Source organism: Pongo pygmaeus, chromosome 3, assembly GCF_028885625.2.
Source record: "Pongo pygmaeus isolate AG05252 chromosome 3, NHGRI_mPonPyg2-v2.0_pri, whole genome shotgun sequence".
NCBI lineage: Eukaryota > Metazoa > Chordata > Mammalia > Primates > Hominidae > Pongo > Pongo pygmaeus.
Window position 1 is genome coordinate 132,039,194 of NC_072376.2, and position 21,922 is coordinate 132,061,115.

Below are 21,922 nucleotides of genomic sequence, written 5' to 3' on the forward strand. Positions count from 1 at the left end.
TTTGCTGACTTTTTTCTTTCTTGACATTCCTCTTCTCTGGATACTTCTTTTCAGGCTCTTCCATAAGCAACTTTTCCTTAACTGACAGATACCTTAAATGTTGGAATTGCATCTTTAAATCACTTTTTATTCCATACAGTCTACCTTGATCATCTTTTTCATTCTCATGTCTTAATGTTCAAACCATATGTCTCTAAAATTTAGAGATCCAGCCCAGACATCTTTCCTACTTGGTACCTATTCCTTATAAGGTACCTCTACATGCGTGCTCTATAGGCACTTAAATTCCACACAACTGCAAAGAAGCATTTCTCCAAAACGTGTTGTGTGCCCTTATGTGTCCTGTGTCAGTGAATGATGCTGCCATTCTAGGAATCATTCTATAGTCTTTTCCTCTCTTTTACCTTGTGTATTCCATTTTATTAACAAATTAAGTAAGTTTTACTCCTTAATTTCATTGAGTTATATCCTGTCTTCTTCATATTTGCATAGTCACCATTCCTCACGTAGATTACTACAATAATCTCCTAAATGTTTTTCCCTTCTTTTTGGCTCCCAGAATCCATTTCGTCCAGAGAATCATCTTTATAAAATACAAATCTGTATCATGTCCTTGCTTATTATCATTCAGTGATTCCATACAGCTATCAGCATAAAATTTCAAGTTCCTTACTTCATCTGTCTACATCCTTTATACCCTTCTGGTATACTAGGAACTATGATCTCTTACATCTTCTCTGTCTTTTTACGTCTTCTGTCTTCTGCCTGGAAATTTCATTCCTCAGCCCATGCACTTCCTGACTGAACCCACTGAGCTTTTAAGAATCAGCTCAGTGTCATCTTTTCCATAAGTCTTTTTTGCCTACTTCCTTCTGACCAGGACTAACTTTCTTCACCCGTTTTTTTCATATGTGTACTTTTTCATATATACCTATGTACGTGTGTATATATGTGCACATGTATACATGTTAATGTGTAGATACCCACACACTTACATTCTTTTGATCAGATTTGTATTTTAGAAAGCTCCATTTGTCACCAAATGTGGGTGATACTTGAGGGACCCCTTGGAGGAGAAGGCTAATTAGATATTACTGTAACCTTGTTGAGAAATGAGTACTGAAACTAAGATGGTAGAAGTGAGACTGGAGAAAAGAGAACCACAGAAATGTGGGAACACACTAGGTGGCTGTCAGAGATTTAATTAGCAAACAAGACAGTAGATGTCAGCTGTGTTAGATGGGTGTGTATCTCCCAAGAGCATCAGGGCACAGAATTCCCTTTTCAACTGGCTTATCTATATGGGATGTCAGCCACTGAAATATAGATAAAGTCCCTTAATGGCATCCTGTCCATCAGAGATTGAAATTTGCTTCAGTAAATGTGTCTATCCTTTTCAATAGGAATTTGCCTCTTAAATCATCTCACATTTGTTTAAGTAGGCTCACTCTCTTTAGTAACTTAAATTGACTTTTTAATATCTACATTTATTCATTCATCCATCCTTTTCTACCCATAAGTCGAACAGGCACAATTTATGGAGTTTAAATGAAATATAAATTATTTTTCATCTTTATCTTTCACTAGGAGAAGTTTTATTCCTGGGCCTGCATTAAAAACCTAGGCAGCCCTATGACTTTTCTGGTCATTCAAGTAATAAATGTTTTATCAGAGCCTCTGAGTTGCACAACTCCAGGGGGCAACATTTGCATTGTAATCTTTATAAATGGAGTCTCCTGGAGCCCAGCTTCAATAGATTGTAATGGGATGGTGCCTGTATGGTTTTGCAACATAGTCCTTGTGGCCTAAGTTCACTTTAATATAAAAAAACCAGTCTTAATTCAGTATTTAGTATATTTGTCGAATATATTCAAAATTAAGAGTTCTCCTCCCCAACCCACTACCTAGCTGTAGGCAGACCCCAAGACCTGGCTATAGGCAGGCCAGCAGTCTTCAAGGAAGAATATGCCATAAACCTTCATGCTTAACCCCTCTAGGATTGAAGGGTAGGGTAGAGAGCAGAGAGTTAGGGGCCCTGCAACCACCCAGGCTCTCAATCTAACTCTCCAAGTGTGGCAGTGCCTCAGTTTCAGTTGGCCACTCTCTGTGCCCTTCAATTTCTGTCTTGCAAGAGTATATCCCAAAGCCATTTATTTCTAGGTTGCCTCAGCCCTCACAGACTACACTCTTGGACAGAAAACCTTTTTAAATAACCCTAGGCTGATATTTCTACCTCTTGTTCTTCATCTAGTTCCTAGAATTCACGTACTTTTGACCCACTATTAAAACAGCGTACACTACCTTCCTGGTCTCCCACCTCTAGCCTGCTGTCGTAGGCTGCTTTATCAGGCTCTGATAAGGGTCAGGCATTACCTTGTATGCCCCCAATCGGGGCTGGGACTAGGGTGAAACTAGTAATACGTTTCTTTTGAGTGCAAAATTTAAGAAAGTACCAGAAAACTCAGTAATTAAGATAAACATATCTTTTTTTTTTTTTTGAGATGGAATCTTACTCTGTTTCCCAGGCTGCAGTGCAGTGGCACAGTCTTGGCTCGCTGCAACCACCACCTCCTGGGTTCAAGGGATTCTCCTGCCTCAGCCTCCCAAGTAGCTAGGATTACAGGTACACCATGCCCAGCTAATTTTTGTATTTCTAGTAGAGACGGGATTTCGCCATGTTGGCCAGGCTGGTCTTGAACTTGCAACCTCAGGTGATCTGCCCACTTTGGCCTCCCAAATTGCTGGGATTACAGGTGTGAGCCACTGTGCCTGGCCAAGATAAACATATCTTAAGAAAATTTTTAAAAATAATTATTAATATAAAAAACCATGATGAACAAGATACCAAAAATTTAAATACAAGATTGTGCAGGAAGTACTTATGGAGTTCAGTGACTATCTTGAGATGTAGTACATACAACCATCGTCACTGTTCCTTCACAGTACATTTATTTTTCCACTGAAATAATCCTCACAAAATTCTCTCAATTACCATCATGTTTCATATCTATGTTGTGGGTATTAGAACTTAATATCAGTCACCATCCTTGAAATTTAGGCTCTCTGGTCCAACACTTTACTTTGAAATGTATTTTGTATATTGTTGTATCAGTCAACATTTCCAATTTAAATTACAGTTATCCATCCATCCATCCATCCATCCATCCATCCATCCATCCATCCACCTATCCATCAATCCGTCTGTCCATTTATTTATTGGGTTTGTGTATGAAGGAGAAAAAATAGAATCTTCAAATGCTAATGATTAATCCATTTTAGAGTTTAAACTAACGACTATAAAATGGAAATGTGTACAGTTACAAAGGCATACTAAGTTGGTCTGCCTCATCAAATAGGCCTGGGCAAAAATTGGTAGGTAAAATTAAAGGGAATCACAGTGCATTTTACTCTCATAATCTCTGTTAGAAATGTCCCACTAAACATGTTATGTTACCAACTCTTCTATTATGCCCTCATCTCTACCTCTATAGATTTAGCCTTTGTGAGCTATTCTGAAACAGCTTATTCCACAGCTTCTGGCCAGTTTGTAGACAATGTAAATAGAGATCCACCTTCAGATACAGACTGGTGAGTCTGGTCTTGTTCAGAGAAAAATTAAGGACCTTCAAGCTAGTGAATTGTCAATTCCTTTGTAAAAAGTGTTTTATTAACCTTCAGCTACCTTGGAGGTAGTTGTTGACAGAGCATTATATTAAAACTTGTATTAAAGAATACAGATATGCATTGTATTGGAGGCTTTAGGTTTTTTTCAAAACGAATCTTGAAAAACTTTTTCAATTTTTTTTTAAAAAAGCTGTTCTATTAAAGGGGTAATATAGTGAATAAATATTTGTTGTGTGTTTAACTTACCTTATGTAGAGCTATTGGCTCTAAGGATTTTGAAAGGACAACAATAATCCTCTAAATATAATTCAGGCACCTTTGACCATTTGTGTAACCAGGTACAAATTACCAAGTTTCCCAGTTTCCCCCTTGAGTCCAACTGTAATGTATTGTTCTGTAAAGTATAGTCCAGTTGTCAGCTCTGTTTGCCTTGGTCAATTGAATGTTCCTCCTCCTTAAGCTTAGCCTATAGTGCATTTGGCTTAATAACCGAAACTGTAACATGCCAGCCACAAAATAGAGGATTTTATAGAACTGTTTCTGCTTGGAATACTATAATTGGAATTTGAGTTAACCATAATTAAAAAAGCTTTCATAGCCCATGGTATATGAACTCTGAAACCCCAAATACCAAAATCCTACTATATAAAAATGATCCACATACTAAAAAAAAAAAAACCAGACACATAAATCGAGTTTAATTTCATATCATGCTATTTTCCTAAAATATAGTTTCTAAAGTTATTGCAAATTAGTTCCTGCTGCTTGGTAAAATACCATATTTAAACTTAATTACAACTGCCTTCCTGCAATGAAGGGCCAACTTTTTCAAATAATGTGTTACAGCCCAGTGACTCTAGGGAGTCTGTGGTCCCATTGCTGCAAATGAGCAGATCGGTGAAAACAAAAACATATTAAGAAGTCCACATTTCTAACAAACACCTTGCAAAGAATAAAATGGTAATTTAAGGAATATGTATAAGTCCACTTAATATACATTTCATGTATATAGGACACATAATACAATAAATACCCTTTTTACTACCCCCAATTTAAGAAGTAGACTAGTATAATAGAAGGCATATCTCCTTGGTACTCAGTGTTTCTAAAAGGCACTAATGGCTGTCTCCTCTAAGCACCGGAGATGATATGCCTCTGTGCACTCTAGCCTTAGAAATATGCTTATCTCCTGCAGGCAGAGCATGCTGGAAGTGCCAGGGAGTTAAGGCTACCAGGAACAGCCCTCGACTAATAATGGGGAAAAGCTGGTGGATAAATATCCAAGCCCCTTGCCTTCAGGTAGGAACACTGATATTTTATTAGATTGGTGCAAAAATAATTGCGGTTATATAGTCTCAAAGAGGAAACAGTCTCCAAGTGAAATTGAGCCCCAGTTGTCCACAGTAATAACCCGCTTATTAACTTAGCCTGTATAGATTTACTTTCTTCTCATCTGTCTTCCCTGCTTTCGCAGGGAAATAAGTAGTTTACTAGTGTTTCCTGTGATAACCTCCTGAATAAACTACTTATGCTCAAATCCTTATGTTGGGGTTTTCTTCTGGAGAAATTGCCAAACTGTTGAAGTTCCCTGTGTTCATCCCCAATCTCAGCTCTGTCTGTCTCCCCACCAAGAGTTACTGTTTTGATTTTTTATGTTTATTGTTACTTTCCTGTTTGTAATAATTATACTAATATATTAAAAATATTAGTAACTACACTGGTTTGCTATAATAAGGTATATCTTCCCCCAGAATATAAAGTCCTTGGAGACTTTCCCTAAAGAGTCTAGACCTTGGCCATTATGCGCTTCCCAAGCTGTGGCTGATGCACTTAACATTTTCTTTCAAAATTGGGCAAGGAATTACTAAAAGATGCTCCAGTAGATCATCTGGGTACCAAATGTATTTCTTTCTGTACCCAGTGTGGAACAGCAGCCCTACCTTTTTCTAATGCTCTGGGTCAGTTACTCTTGCCAGGATAGTGACTTCTTTCCTTGGTCTCTCAGCACACAGACCCCAAAGTGACTGTGTAGCAGCCACAGCTTAAGTTTAATGGAATTTCTGCTGTGTCTGCTGAAGGAAGCATTTCCTTTAAAAAAATAGGATTTCTAACTCACAGAGCCCAGAGTTGAGGGAGTGAGAAGTGATGGCAAAAGGATAATTTCTGCTGTTACCCTTTAGTTTCCAGATCCATGTATTTTGTCTGTTGAATACAGAGTACCATATAATGATTAGTAATATGTGTATACTTCATCTTGGAGGATGCAGCCCTACCCTTGAAGTATATCAGCTCCAATCTTGCTCTTCAGCTGTCCCTTCAAAAGGCCAGCTTCTGGGCTATGTGGCAGGTTACAAATCCAGTGGATCTTATGATCATGTACCCAGGGGTGTACCGTTTTTGCTGTGAGTTCTTTGGTCTGATGTGATGTCACGCAGGATTCCATAACAATGGATCAAACACTCTGTAACCCCCAGATGCTGAGGCTTTGCCAGCAGGAAAGGCAAAACCATACCTTCAAAATGTGTCTGTTCCAGTCAAGCTTAATTGCAACCCCTTCTAGGGTAGGACAGGCCCAAAATAATCAACAGGCCAGAGATCTCCTCCAGGGATGATGTTATTAGGAGCTCATCGTTGGTCTCATTTGGACATTTGACAGAGGCAGCACTGTATCAACTTGGAGAGTGGGAATCCACGGACCCATGCATAGCCTTCATCCCTCTATCATGACTGTTTATTCGTGTGACTTAGTTTTGTCCCAGACTGAAACTCTAACAGTCTAGATAAGAACTTATCTTTCATAATATGAGTTGGATTCCTATTGCATACTACCCCTAGGCCTGCCTTGATGCATGTCTGGACTGATAAATTATTTTCTTTATTAATGTATTTATTGAGACAGGTTCTCACTCTGTCACCCAGGCTGAGTGCAGTGATCATGGCTCACTGCAATCTCTGCCTTCTAGGCTGAGGCAATACTCCACCTCAGTCCCAAGTAGCTGGAACTATAGGCACGTGCCACCATGCCGGCCTAATTTTTTATTTTTTGTAAAGACAGGGTCTTGTTCTGTTGCCCAGGCTGGTCTCAAACTCCTGGGCTCAAACAGTCCTCCCACTTTGGCCTCCCAAAGTGCTGGGATTACAAATGTGAGCCATCAGGCCTGACCTTATTTCTTTAAATTTAATCTGCCTACAATTTTAAAAAATTATGCATTCTTGACAAAATTGTATTTAGGCATTTTTTAAAAAAATATTTATTTCTCCTTCATTAGCAAGATAAACACTATTAATTTATAGCTTTTCCTATAAATTTCATTTCTCCTATTCTTTGGAATAATCCCACAATCATTAAGCCTTGTTTCTGACATGGAGAGATGAGGGCAGATTTTTTTTTTTCCTTTTTTAGATTTGTTGTGTTAATTAAATCTTATGGTACTATAACATGTATTGGTTAAAAGGGTTGGAGAAATCACCTTGTTCAAATTATAGTAGAAAATTTGTAGCTAATTGAATGACCTGAGGCTAGTTACTTGACCTCTTTGGCCTCCAGTTTTATCATATCTAAAGGACAATAATGTATATCTCAGAGGGTTTTTGTGGAGATTCAAAATGTATGAAATGCCTAACACAATAGCATATGCCTGGTTATTTCTGGTTAGAAAACCAAGCCTCACAGTGTGTAACCAAATGGGAATCCCGCTTCTATCAGAGCATACTTTCATTTTGAGAGCCTTGATAGGCCAGAGGAGCCAGGAAAGTCAAAATTTTGAAATTTTCTTTCACCAGTGACTCCTATAGACTTGATTATGGTCAGAGTGTCATACAAGTCTAGGCTATACACAGACATGTATCCAAACTAAAGTGATAAGGTGTCTAAAATGTTTCTTAGTCTGTGTTGAATTAATGCTGCAGGAGGTCATGGATGAGTGAATTACTTTCAGGAGGGAGGAAGCAATAGCAATAGTGAGCAAACTGTGTATGAGGAGACCCTATGAAGCAAGGGCATTCTGTGTTGAATATCGCAACTCCAGGACCAATTCAAGGTTCCCTCTTGGGAACTTTTACAGAGAGACACAGACCATAAAAGAAGGGTACAGAAATTAAGATGTCGAGAGAAACAATACTACCATGCCAGTTTACATGCAAAGAGCTATTTCTGTCTTTTGGTTCAGATGGGAACTATGGGAATGAAAGCTGCTAGTGTTTTGTGGAATCTTTTCCAGAATATTTTTATTGTTTTTCTCCTATGCTGATTATGAAATCAATATAGGCTTATCTCAGAAAAATCAGAATATGTAGAAAAGTAAAAACAACTCCAACAAAATCACAAAAAATTTTCTCCATTCAGAGATAGCCATTATTAGCAACTTGTCTATCCAATCACATCCTTTTTTTAATTAAAAAAATTCTATATAATAGGATTTTGTAATCTGTTTTTTTCACTAAATACAGTCATCTCAATAGAGCTTATTTTTACATGATTTTGAAATATGCCTGCATGGTATTCTTCTATAGGAATGTATTATAATTTATTTAATTAGTCCTCTAAGGGATGGTCATTTATATCATTTGAAACTTCCATTATTATAACATTGTACAGGTTTTTTTATCCACATCTTTAATTATTTACTGATGAGAAACTCCTAAAGTTGATTTGTTGGAGAAATAGCCATGGTACAGTCAGCCGTCTCACAGATGAGGGTGAGTGTTCCTACCTCTAGGACGTGTCAGAACACCCTGGCTGCCTACAAATGCTCTCCTCCTATTTCATTTCAGATTATTTGCTCTGCCCTGGCATGTAATACCCTGGGTTAATGTTGCCTAGGAACTCTGCTCTGTAGGACTGGATTCTATCATCAAATTGTTTTGGCAAATAGCTTATAAAAAGAAAGATAAAATTGTAGTTGACAAATACAAAGTGAGGTATTCTGTAATGGTTAAATAAACCCCCAATGGGGAATAATAGATACATATTCTAGGAAGAAAGGAGTTTGTTTCCACAAGGGATTAGTTTGGCTCACTTGAAAATGATGAAACAAACTTCACAGAAAATCATTCTCCTGATTTAGGCCATCACAAATGAATGATTAACTGGCTGAACTATCACTGAGGTTATATATCAAGCTTATATATATATCAACTCTGTTATATATCAAGCTTGTTCAGGGCAAAAGAAAGAGCACTTAGAGGATTATGCTGAGGCAAGCAGATTGCAGCAAGTGCTCTCTGATTACCTCTGTAAAAGGGTTCACCTTAGTCTTTTTTTCCCTCAGGAAAGAGATAATGGAAGAACACTGATGCTGGACTTCTGTTTAACTGGGATGTATGGTGGTAGTATAGAGAAAGGAGATTTCAATGGAAAAAGAGGAATAGACAACATAAAAAAGGGTAATTCATGAGAAAATTTCTGACTCAGCTGTCTTTGTTAGATGGTAGAAGTGCATAACAGTTCTCTCTTAATACAGCATAATTAGTATGTATGGTTTGCAGGCTAAGAAAGATGGCACAGGTGATGTCAACACTGTAATTTCCATTGATAACTGGGTAGCAACCCACATCAAAAGACTTAAAGTGACTTCTCTCAGAGATGGCCAATTAGCATATGGGCCCTTTCTACTGTGAACACACAGTAGTTAGGAGAGTATGGACTTTGGAGCCACACCTAAGTTTGTATTCCAGCTATGCCTCTTACAAACTGTGTGATTTGGAGTAGTAACTAACCATCTCTGCCTTGTTTTCCTTTCTAAAAAATTGGTGTAAAATCACCTACCTAATGCAGTTATCATGAAGATTAAATGAGTTAATGTATGGAAAGGGGCTGGCACATAGTTACTGCTCAATAATGTTGGCCTCATTCTCTCTCCCTGCTTTCTGTAATGCAGAGAATTATCTTCTGGTAACTTCATTGAAAAGGCATGAAATCACCTGCCAGCTGTGCTGAGGACAGGCTCCACAGAGCTCCTGGAGGCTAATTAAGGTGCAGAGTTCAGAGCAGAAAGATGCTTCACTATGCTCATGGCAGGATGGCCACCAGGGCCTGTTCCCTGGCCAGAGTAAGCACTCTTTCCCTAGGGATTTGGAACAGCCCCATTCTCACCTAGTGTTCATCCCAGGTTTTGAAGAGATTCCAAACTAGAGCAGCAAGCAAAGTCTAGAGCTGATTGGGGAACCAGCCGTACCCTGGATATTGGCCTCTGATGAAAGCACCACTAAACCTCACCTTCTCTCCTAAATCTCTTCAGAAATGCTTACTCTCTGTGATAGACATGGAACAGATTGTTTTTCCTCAGGGATTTATTGATTGATTTTGCCAAAGTCTTTCCCAAGGCTCCTTTCAAAGCTGGACTGATCCCTTGGTTCTGGGAATGAGTGGTGAACATCAGACCTCTGGAATGGTGGCTGGTCGATGTCTTTGCCCACTCAAGTTGCTCTTGAATGTTGATTCAACTCATTAGGACATATTTGGATGATGAATTAGAAAGAGCACCTTTGCCCTCTACTTACAGATCCTAGGAACAATTTGTGGAATTATCAGTAAGCAATATCTGTAACAGATAAAATGTCTGCTCTCCCTTTGCCCCTCTTAGCCTATGACATGCCACATCCAATTTGTCTTCGTTCCAACTGTGAGAGGTCTTAATTTCATCATTCTGGCCTTTTGCAGTTAAATGTTCTCCAAGGATATGATCTATGGGGAGAGGACTGATAATGGAATTAATCTTTCAAGGTTATGCTTAGGCAATTGTAGATAACATAGGAGAAGAAACTCTGGAAACAATTATGATTATCCTAGTTCTGCCCCTGTGGAAATTCAATCTGAAACCCTTCATGTTTTTGCTTCTCTCTTCTCTACATGGACGGAATATGTTACACTTTTTTGAGCTGAAAAATCTGAATAATTAGAAAAAGACAAAGTTGTAATGAGTTTTCTATTTAAACTTATAGGACCCTTTCTAATAAAGGTGTTATTTTAATCATTGAATCGTTAGTTAACTGCTTTGTGTGGTTATGTCTTGTCTCTCTTTAACCAGGGACTGTAAGCAACTAGGCAAAAAACCAACAAAGAAACCAATGTTTTATAAGGATGGTTCTCAAACTTTAAAGTGCTGATTAAAGCACAGATTGCTCAGGCCTCACCCTCAGTAGATGGGCATGGGGCCCAAGAACTTTCAACAGGAGATACTGCTGCTGCTGCTTGTCTAGGAACTACACTTGGAAAATTACTAATTTGTGTAATAAATACCTGACCATTTGGAATCCTTAGAGGATGGAAATATTTTGTAATGCTGTTTGCAAGATTTGATATAGAAAAACTTGGGTTCAAGTGGCAATTCAGCAAATTACAAGTGGTGAAACAACTGAGTTTCTGAGACTCAGTTTTATTATCTGAAAGTCAGGAATGAAAATAATGCCTATATGGCAGAACTGCTATAAAGATCAGACAAGGTCATGTATGGGAAAGGCCTTGGTAAATGGAAAAGCACAATCTAAGTGTAACTTATTCTAGATGTGCTTTCAATAGGCAAGTTTTGTATACCTAAGACTAAAAGCTTGCATTTTAATCCCTGGGATTGAAATCTTTCACCATCATCACCATGATGGTAATAACAACAATAACAATACTAGTGCACTATTTATTGTATTTTCTGGAATGGGCACTTAATATGTTTTGATTATATATTTCAAAAACCTCATGAAATCTATTTTATCATGTATATTATTTGCTTACCTAAGAGTATACTGGACATAATTTAAATTTTTCTTGAGGGCTTAGGGCAGTGCAGTTCTTAGGGTGTGTGATGTCTCTGTCTATGTAGACAATTTGATTTAAAAATGTTTTATATGTGATACATTTATGACGTAATATTTTTTGCTAAAAAGAAATGAGCTACCAAGCTATAAAAAGATATAGAGGAACCTTGGATGCATTTTTCTAAGTGAAAGAAGCCAATCTGAAAAGACTATAAAACTGTATGATTTCAACCATATGACACTCTGGAAAAGGCAAAACTATGGAGATATTAAAAAGATCAGTGGTTGTCAGGGGTTAAAGGGGAGGAAGGGATAAATAGGCAGAGCACAGATGTTTAGGGCAGTGAATTATTTTGTATGATACATATTGGTGGATACATGGTCATTATACATTTGTCAAAACTCATAGAGTGTGCAACATCAAGAGTGAACTCTAATGTAAACTATGGACTATGGGTGATAATGATGTGTCAACATAGGTACATTAATTGTAACAAATGTACCACTCTGGTGCCCAGTGTTAATACTGGGAGAACTGATGTGTGTAGAGGACAATGGTATATGGGGACTTTCTGTAATTTGGGAACTGAAAACTGCTCTTAAAAGAATAAAGCGTATTAAAAAGGATCACACCAAAAAATGAATTGCAAAATTCATGAGCTCATGTGAAAGATAGTAACTGTGGTAGATAGAATAATGGCCCATAAAGATGACCACATCCTAGTCCTTGGTATCTGTGAACCTGCTACTTTACTTGGTAAAAGGGGCTCTACAGATATGATTAAGTTAAGGATTTTGAGATGGGAAGGTCATCCTGGATTATCTGAGTGGGTGCAATGTAATCACAAGGGTCCTTTAAAGATGGAGGCAGACTGTCAGAGGAATTGGCACAAAAGCAGAGGTCACATACACACACACAGGGGGGGGAGAGAGAGAGAGAGAGAGAGAGAGAGAGAGAGAGAGAGGAAGATGTTACACTGCTGGCTTTAAAGATGGAGGAAGTGGCTATTAAGTCAAGCAAGGCATGCAACCTCAAAAGCTCCAAAAAGCAAGGAAATGACCCTCAGAAGGAATTCTGCCTTATATTCCTTGCTGACCCATTTTAGACTTTTGACTATCTGAACTTTAAGTTAATAAAGTGCTGTTGTTTTAAGCCAATAAATTGGTGGTTATTTGTACATCAGCAATAGGAAACTGGTATAATGATTTTTCAATGAAAATTTAGACAAGATTAGGAAAAAAAAAAAGAATAAAAAGGAACAAACAAAGCCTCTGAGAACTATGGGACTATGTAAATAGACCAAACCTATGACTAATTGGAGTACCTGAGAGATAGGGAGAATGGATCAAAGTTGGAAAACACACTGTAGGATATCCTCCAGGAGAACTTCCGCAACCTAGCAAGATAGATTAATTTTCAAATTCAGGAAATCCAGAGAACCCCAATAAGATATTCCTTGAAAAGATCTACCCCAAGACACAAAATCATCAGATTCTCCAAGGCTGAGATGGAGGAAAAATTGTTAAGGGCAGCCAGACAGAAAGGCCAGGTCACCTACAAAGGGAAACACATCAGACTAACAGCAGACCTCTCAGCAGAAACCCTGCAAGCCAGTCAAGATTGGGGAGCAATATTCAACAGTCTTAAAGAAAAGAAATTCCAACCCAGAATTTCATATCCAGCCACATTAAGCTTCAGAAGCAAAGGAGAAATGAAATCTTTTTTCAGACAAGCAAATGCTGGGGTATTTTGTCACCACAGAGACCTGTCTTGCAAGAGCTCCTGAAAGAAGCATTAAACATGGATAGGAAAAACCATTACCAGCCACTACAAAAAAACATTGAAGTACACAGACCAATGACACTATGAAGCAACTACATTAACAAGTCTGCAGAATTGACCAGCCAGCATTATGATGACAGGATCAAATTCACACATAACAGTATTAACCTTAAATGTAAATGGGCTAAATGCCCCAATTAAAGGATTCAGAATGGCAAGCTGGATACAAAGACAAGACCCATCAGTGTGCTGTATTCAAGAGACACATCTCATGTGCAAAGACGCACATAGACTCAAAGGAATGGAGAAAAATTGAGCAAGCAAATGGAAAGCATAAAAAAGCAGGGGTTGCAATCCTAGTTTCTAACAAAATAGACTTTAAACCAACAAAGGTCAAAAAAGACAAAGAAAGGCATTACATAATGTTAAAGGGTTCAATTCAACAAGAAGAGGTAACTATCCTAAATATACATGCACCTAATACAGAAGCACCCAGATTTATAAAACAAGTTCTTAGAGACCTACAAAGAGACTTAGACCCCCACATAATAATAGTGGGAGACTTTAATACCTCACTGTCAATATTAGATGGATCAATGAGACAGAAAATTAACAGTTTAGACAGATCAATGAGACAGAAAATTAACAAAGATATTCCGGACTTGAACTCAGCTCTAGACCAAGTGGACCTGATAGGTATCTACAGAACTCTCCACCTAAAGACAACAGAATATACATTTTTTTGACATCACATGGCACTTACTCTAAAATTAATCACATAATTGAAAGTAAAGCACTCCTCAGCAAATGCAAAAGAACTGAAATAATAACAGTCTCTCAGACCACAGCACAATCAAATTAGAACTCAAGATTAAAAAGCCCACTCAAAACCACACAACTACATGGAAATTGAACAATCTGCTCCTGAATGACTCCTGGGTAAATAATGACATTAAGGCAGAAATCAAGAAGTTCTTTGAAATCAATGAGAACAAAGAGACAATGTATCAGAACCTCTGGGATGCAAGTAAAGCAGTGTTAAGAAGGAAATTTATAGCACTAAATACCCACGTAAAAAAATCTAGAAAGATCTCAAATTGACACTCTAACATCACAACTAAAAGAACTAGAGAATGAAGAGCAAACAAATCCCAGAGCTAGCAGAAGACAAGAAGTAACTAAGCTCAGAGTGGAACTGAAGGAGATAGAGTCATGAAAAACCCTTCCAAAAAAATCAATGCATCCCGTAGCTTTTTTTTTTTTTAATCAATAAAATAGACCACTAGCGAGACTAATAAAGAAGAAAAGAGAGAAGATTTCAAATAAATACAATCAGAAACGATAAAGGGGATACCACTACTGATGCCACAGAAATACAACCAACCATCGGATAATACCATAAACACCTCTATGCAAATAAACTGGAAAATCTAGAAGAATGGATAAATTCCTGCACTCATAAACACCCTACAACGACTGAACCAGGAAGAAGTTGAATCCCTGAATAGACCAATAACAAGTTCTGAAATTGAAGCAGTAATAAATGGCCTACCAATCAAAAAAAGCCCAGCTCCCGATGGATTTACAGCTGAATTCCACCAGAGGCACAAAGAGGACCTGGTACCATCTCTTCTGAAATGGTTCCAACAATTAAAAAGGAGAGATTTCTCCCTAACCCATTTTATGAGGCCAGCATCATCCTGATACCAAAACCTGATGGAGATAACAACAAAAAAAGAAAACTGCAGGCCAATATCCCTGATGAACATCAATGCAAAAATCCTCAGTAAAATACTGGCAAATTGAATCCAGCAGCACATCAAAAAACTTATCCACCATGATCAAGTTGGCTTCATCCCCGGGATGAAAGGCTGGTTCAACATACACAAATCAATACATGTCATTCATCACATAAACAGAACTAAAGATAAAAACCACGTGATTGTCTCAATAGGTGCACAAAAGGTCTTCGATAAAATTCAGCATCCCTTCATGTTAAAAACTGTCAATAAACTACGTATTGAAAGAACATACCTCAAAATAATAAGAGCCATTTATGACAAACCCACAGCCGGTATCATACTGAATGGGCAAAAGCTGGAAGCATTCCCCTTGAAAACTGGCACAAGACAAGGATAACCCTCTCTCACTACTCTTATTCAATGTAGTATTGGAAGTTCTGGCCAGGGCAATTAGGCAAGAGAAAGAAATAATGGGTATTCAAATAGGAAGAGAGGAAGTCAAATTTTCTGTGTTTGCAGATGACATGATCCTATATCTAGAAAACCCCATCATTTCAGCCCAAAAGCTTCTTAAGCTGATAAGCAACGTCAGCAAAGTCTCAAGATACAAAATCAATGTGCAGAAATCACAAGCATTCCTATACACCAACAACAGACAAGAAGAAACCCAAATCATGAATGAACTCCCATTCACAATTGCCACAAAGAGAATAAAATACTTAGGAATACAGCTAACAAAGGAAGTGAAAGACCTCTTCAAGGAGAACTACAAACCACTGCTCATAGAAATCAAAGAGGACACAAGCAGATGGAAAAACATCCAATGCTCATGGATAGGAAGAATCAATATCATGAAAATGGCCATACTGCCCAAAGGAATTTATAGATTCAATGCTATTCCCATTAAACTACCATCGACATTCTTCACAGAATTAGAAAAGACTGATTTAAAGTTCATATGGAACCAAAAAAGAGTTCACATTGCCCAGACAATCCTAAGCAAAAAGAACAAAGCTGGAGGTATCACACTATTCCACTTCAAACTATACTACAAGGCCACAGTAAAAAAAAAAAAAACAGTGTGGTACTGGTACAAAAACAGGCACATAGACCAAAGGAAGAGCATGCAGAACTCAGAAATAAAACTGCACATCTACAACCATCTGCTCTTCGACAAACCTGACAAAAACAAGAATGGGGAAAGCACTCCCTATTTTAAAAATGGTGCTGGGAGAACTGGCTAGCCATATGCAGAAAATTGAAACTGGATTCCTTCCTTACACCCTATACAAAAACTAACTCAAGATGGATTAAGGACTTAAATGTAAAACCCAAAACTATAAGAACCCTAGAAGAAAATCTAGGCGATACTATTCAGAACATAGGCATGGGCAAAGACTTTATAATGAAATTGCCAAAAGCAATTAAAACAAAAGCAAAAATTGACAAATGGGATTTAATTAAACTAAAGAGCTTCTGCACAGCAAATTAAACTATTATCAGACCAGACAGACAACCTGCAGAATGGGAGAAAATTTTTGCAATCTATCCATCTGACAAAGGGTGAATATCAAGAATCTACAAGGAACATAAGTAAATTTACAAGAAAAAAAACAACACCATTAAAAAGTGGGCAAAGGATATGAACAGACACTTCTCAAAAACAGATACATGCAGCCAGCAAACATATGAAAAATAGCTCAACATCACTGATCATTAGACAGAGGCAAATCGAAACCACAGTGAGATACTACCTCACACCAGTCAGAATGGCAATGATTAAAACGTCATGAAACAACAAATGCTGGTGAGGTTGCAGAGAAATAGGAACACTTTTACACTGTTGGTGGGAATATAAATTAGCTCAAACATTGTGGAAGACAGTGTGGCAATTCCTCAAAGATTTAGAACCAGAAATATCATTTGACCCAGTAATCCCATTACAGGGTATATACCCAAAGGAATATAAATCGTTCTACTATAAAGATACACGCATGTGTATGTTCATTGCAGCACTATTCACAACAGCAAAGACGTGGAATCAACCCAAATGCCCATCAATGATAGACTGGATAAAGAAAATGTGGTACATATACACCATGGAATACTATGAAGCCATAAAAAGGAATGAGATCATGTCCTTTGTAAGGACATGGACGAAGCTGGAAGCTGTTATTCTCTGGGAACTAATGCAGGAACAGAAAACCAAACACCGTTAAGTGGGAGCTGAACAATGAGAACACATGGACACAAGGAGGGGAACAACACACACTGGGACCTATCGTGGGAGGGTGCTGGGAGGAGAGCATTAGGGAAAAGAGCTAATGCATGCTGGGCTTAATACCTAGGTGATAGGTTGATGGGTGCAGCAAACCACCATGGCACATGTTTACCTATGTAACAAACCTGCACATCCGGCACATGTACCCCGAAACTTAAAAGAAAACGTAGAAAAATGGGTAGAGAAGAGCGATTTACATACTTCATTTTCCAATTAGTGCATGTGAAAATAATTCATCTTGGTAGTAGTGTCCAGATACTATCTCTTCCTGTTTAGGTCCAGGAACAGTCTGCTTGTGTTTTTTATTGTCAAATGTGTTGTTCTGTAATTTCATCTCTCACTGGGAGAAAAAGAATAACAATACTCATACTCACAATGCTGTGGCTCTTTAGAACCTGTTTATATGAAAATAATATAGATCTTGCCTCTGCAGTTCCCTAATACCATTCATTGATGTTGTTTATATTATTCGTGATCCTGTTTCATCCATTGTGTTGCCTGTGAATATTGGTTTCCAATGACTAAAGGTTTGTTAGTGTGCTTTGTTGATGGTCATCACAAATGCAAGTGTTCCATGGAGTAGGAAGAAAAAAATGGGAACGATAATTTCTGGTCATGTTAAATTTATTTTTCAGAATTTTATAACTTAGAAACACATCTTTCAGTTATACTTTTGTTGAACTCATTAGATCATATTCACTGCATTCCTAAAATGTGATCCCTTTCAATGTTGACCTCTCTCCTGTCCCCTATTCCCCCATACAGCCATCAGCAGAAAGGAGAGATGAGTAAGAATGTTCTCATTGGCACAAGGAATGTTTGTCCCTAGAATGGCACAGCTTAAGACAGAACCAGGAAATCACAGATTTACCACATTGATCAGAGGCAGGAGAAGGCTTGATTGGAAAGGCCCATTGGTGTTGTTGATCAATAATCTAGAAAGCCCTTAGAGGACAGGCATAGTTAACCTCAGAAAACTGTGTGACATTGGCTAGTGTGCTTTGTGGAGGGAGTCAGGTAAGTAAGGGGTTTGGAGAACATGTTTAGGTTCAGGAACATTCTACACTTAAATGGGCTTATTCTCACCATCTGCTTCAATCCCCATCCGTTCTGTTTTACAGGTTAGATCTTGGGACAGCCCACATACCTAGACAAACTTAGGCTTTCCAGCTTGCACTGGACCAGGGTGGAAAGGTAAGGAAAAGAAACACATCCGCAACATTTTACTGCTTTTTTTTTAGATCAACTTCACTCATTTAAGGAGTGTGGACTGATGGCTATCACACTACAAACAGACTGGGTTGAGTTAGAGGTGGAGAAAGAGGCTGAGAATGTCACTTTAGGGGTGCTCCTCCATATGGAGACACAGGAGTGAGGAATCAATGATTTCTCCCAGCTGCTTCAAACAAATAGATCTATTGTGTGAATTTCTTGGGGATCTGATCTTAGTCTTGTGACTTCTGACTTCTTACATGGTGATTGTTTCCTCATGTGTCTTGAAATTATGAATTAATAATTTTTCTTAAGTAGTGTGATCTCTGTGGAAATTTGATGGGCCTGTTTGAGGATGTGTTATTCCAAAGACATTCTGCCTTTGCTTTTGCCAGATGTACAGAGGACATTACTGGCCTGAGACTTCTTTTTGTGCTTACAATTTAATGTGGGTAGTTCTAGATCATATTCAAACTCAAATCTGTGTGACTATGAGGATAAACCCAATGTAAATTTTTTTGTTAACCAGGGCCCAGATTAAGACAGACATGCTTCCTTTATGTTTCCCTGTGAATCTGAGTGGGTTCTTGCCTCCCCATCTCACACATATGCATTGAGGATGTAGCTCTTCAGAGGTTTCAGCCTTACGTGGAGGGCCATTCCTTAAAGGCTTCCTGGGGTCTCAAGACCATGTTTCCTGTGTGAAAGTTGTCTGTACCAAAATGGAATCACTTATGTCAAACCATAAGGAAAGAGAGCTGGGAGACCATGAAGGGAGGACCTTCTTACATGTTTGCATGATAACAGAAACTATCACAACAGATTGTCAAAACCACAACCTTGTACAAAGATTACATCTATAAGGATGTCTGCCCAGCAGCTGCCTGTCCACTAATGAACTGATGCCACTCTTGTTATTAATCCTTGTAGCCAAGGATATCATTTCAAAACAACGAATGTAACCTCCTTCGTTTTGCCTTTATTTTCATATTGTTTTGAATTATGTGTAAGTAATAATATAATTTCTGGGTTATACCGAATTCCCTTTTGTAAGTTATCCTTAAGTTATTTCGCACACTGTTAAGTTTAATTTAACCTTGCTAGTTTTGTTTAATAGGTTAAAAGGAATTAAATTGGTTTTAAAATGAATTATGCCGTGAATAATAAAAACGCTAATAGGAAATATATTCCATTAAAAAAAACCCTTGTCTTCTTTACCTCTCTGGATGCACCTGTGGCCCTCTATAGCATGTATATCTGATTACAATCCCCTGCTATTACCAAATAAACTCTGATCTGGAAGCCAGTCTCTCTGCTGTTTATTTTAGGTTGACACCAGCTGGGGTGGGCATTAAACCCTTTATGATAGAGGTCTGCAAATTGTCCCAGGTCTGTTATAGCATCAGCTTACATGCTTTCTACTTGGATATTTAATTGTCTTTGTTTTGGCCCCTGGGAATTTCCCTTACTTTCTTAAGAGCTATGTCAAAGGATATTTGCTTTATTTTATAAAACATAAGTATATAATATTTATACTTTATAAATATACTTTTAATACTCATCATTCATAAGTATAATAATTTTGTAAGTATTTAAATAAGTAGTAGGAGATGTTTCAAGTTCTTTAGTCTGCTACTTTTAGGTCTTCAGATATTCTAATTCTTCTGCCTGGAATGCTCTTTTCCCTTTTCACTTGACTAAACCAGAGGTCACATCCTTAAGGAAGCTGTGAGCCTCAAGTTTGAATTAAATACCCTCCACTCTTTACCCTCAGTGCATAGATCTAATGGCCTGTTTGCCCTCGTATGTTTCCTTCACTGGACTGCAAGCTCTGTGAGCCCATGCCTATTTAGTGTACCCTAGCTTGACACTTAGTAGAGAACCAACTATTTGTGAATGAATGCATGTCTTCTGTTGACTTGTTTGCTTATTATTATTTTCTTAATCCTGCCTCTTGGCTTGAAGTTGTTTGTCTCCATAGATTTTTGGCCTTTAGCCTTTATGAATTTTTCATTGGTGCCTAGCAATAAAAGCTCCCACTGGGAGTAACTTCACACTGGTTATCAATTTATTAATGAAAGGCTGGCAACTAACTTGTTTTTCAAAGTAGAAACAGAAATATATTTTTCTAAAAACTTTTTTATTATTCAGTCGGTTTTTTCATGTTGCATTTCAGCTCTTGTTCAACTGAGGATTCTTTTAAAAATGCTATATTGATTTTTCTATTGCCCTTCACTAAAATTACCTTCTTCATTGTAAAAAATTCAATTTTATGTCAAATAAGAAACAATGGGAATCTATTCTTTTACTCCATAGGTGTTTGTTGAGTCCCTTCAAAGTACATGAAAGAATGCAGAGAGATGCTGGTAGTTCAGGAAGGCTGTGTAATTCAGGTGGGGTAGGGGAGAACTGAATGTTTCTTGAGGATGGAGCCAGAGTAGAAAAAGAGCAGCAGAGGTTCCAAAAAACAAAGTTACTAATGATGGGCACAGTCCTCTCCTCATCTTCCAAGAAGTGTTACTGATTTACTGATTCTTTTCTATAGGTTTTATTTTTAATTGACACCTAGCAATTGTACATATTTATGGGATACAATGTGATATTTCCTTACATATATATATGTGTGTGTATACATATATATATATACAGCATAATGATCAAATCAGGGTAATTGTCTAATCCATCATCTCAAACATTTATCATTTCTTTGTGGTGAGAACATTCAAAATCCTCTCTTCCAGTTATTTGGAAATATAAAGTACAATATTGTTAACTATAGTCACCTTAATGTGCACTAGAACACCAGAACTTATTCCTCCCATCTCTCTGTAATTTTGTATCTGTTGATCAATCTCTTCCCCTTCCCGACCCCCAACCCCAGCCTTTGGTAACCGTCTACAGTGTACTTCTATGAGATCGGTTTTTAAAAATTCCACAAATTAATGAGATTATGTGGTATTTGTCTTTTTGTGCCTGGCTTATTTCACTTAACATGTCTTCAGGTTCATTTATGTTGCCACAAATGACAGGATTTCATTCTTCTGAATGGCTGAATAGTATTCCATTGTGTATATATACCACATTTTCCTTATTCATTCATCCTTTGATGGACAATTAGGGTGATTCCATATCTTGGCTATTGTTAATAGCTGCAATAAACATGGGAATGCAGGTATCTCTCTGACATTATTTTATTTCTTTTGGATAAATACCCAGTAGTAGGATCACTGGATCTACTTATTTGTTCTTTATTTAAAATTATTTTATTTTTTAGCGATAAAGGTCTCACTCTAGGCTAGAGTGCAGTGGCTTGATCTTAGCTCACTGTAACCTTCAACCCTTGGGCTCCAGCAACCCTTCTGCCTCAGCCTCCGGAGTAGTTTGGACTAAAGGCGTGAGCCACCGTACCCAGCCAACTTACTTATTCTCATAGGCTCAGTAGAGCAACTTTAGTAGCTATTTCTATAGGCTTTTCTGGAGAGAGAAAGAAAGAGAGACAGATAGAGAGCAGTTGTAGCTGAGGTAGAGTTG

The 21,922-nt window shown here is 37.8% G+C and overlaps 1 protein-coding gene across 21 annotated transcripts in view; it reads left to right on the forward strand.

Moving 5' to 3' along the window:
* The window catches only part of LOC129035560 (zinc finger protein 283-like), a 112,732-nt gene that overhangs the window by 31,192 nt on the left and 59,618 nt on the right, over window positions 1–21,922 (forward strand). For 16 of the 21 annotated variants that reach the window (XR_010126119.1, XR_010126116.1, XR_010126109.1 and 13 more), the window contains one exon: window positions 18,301–18,373. The exons of the other annotated variants lie outside the window; for them this stretch is intronic. The gene's annotated coding sequence lies outside the window, so the exon portion shown is untranslated. The remainder of the gene's footprint in view (window positions 1–18,300; window positions 18,374–21,922) is intronic. 21 annotated transcript variants of the gene reach the window in all.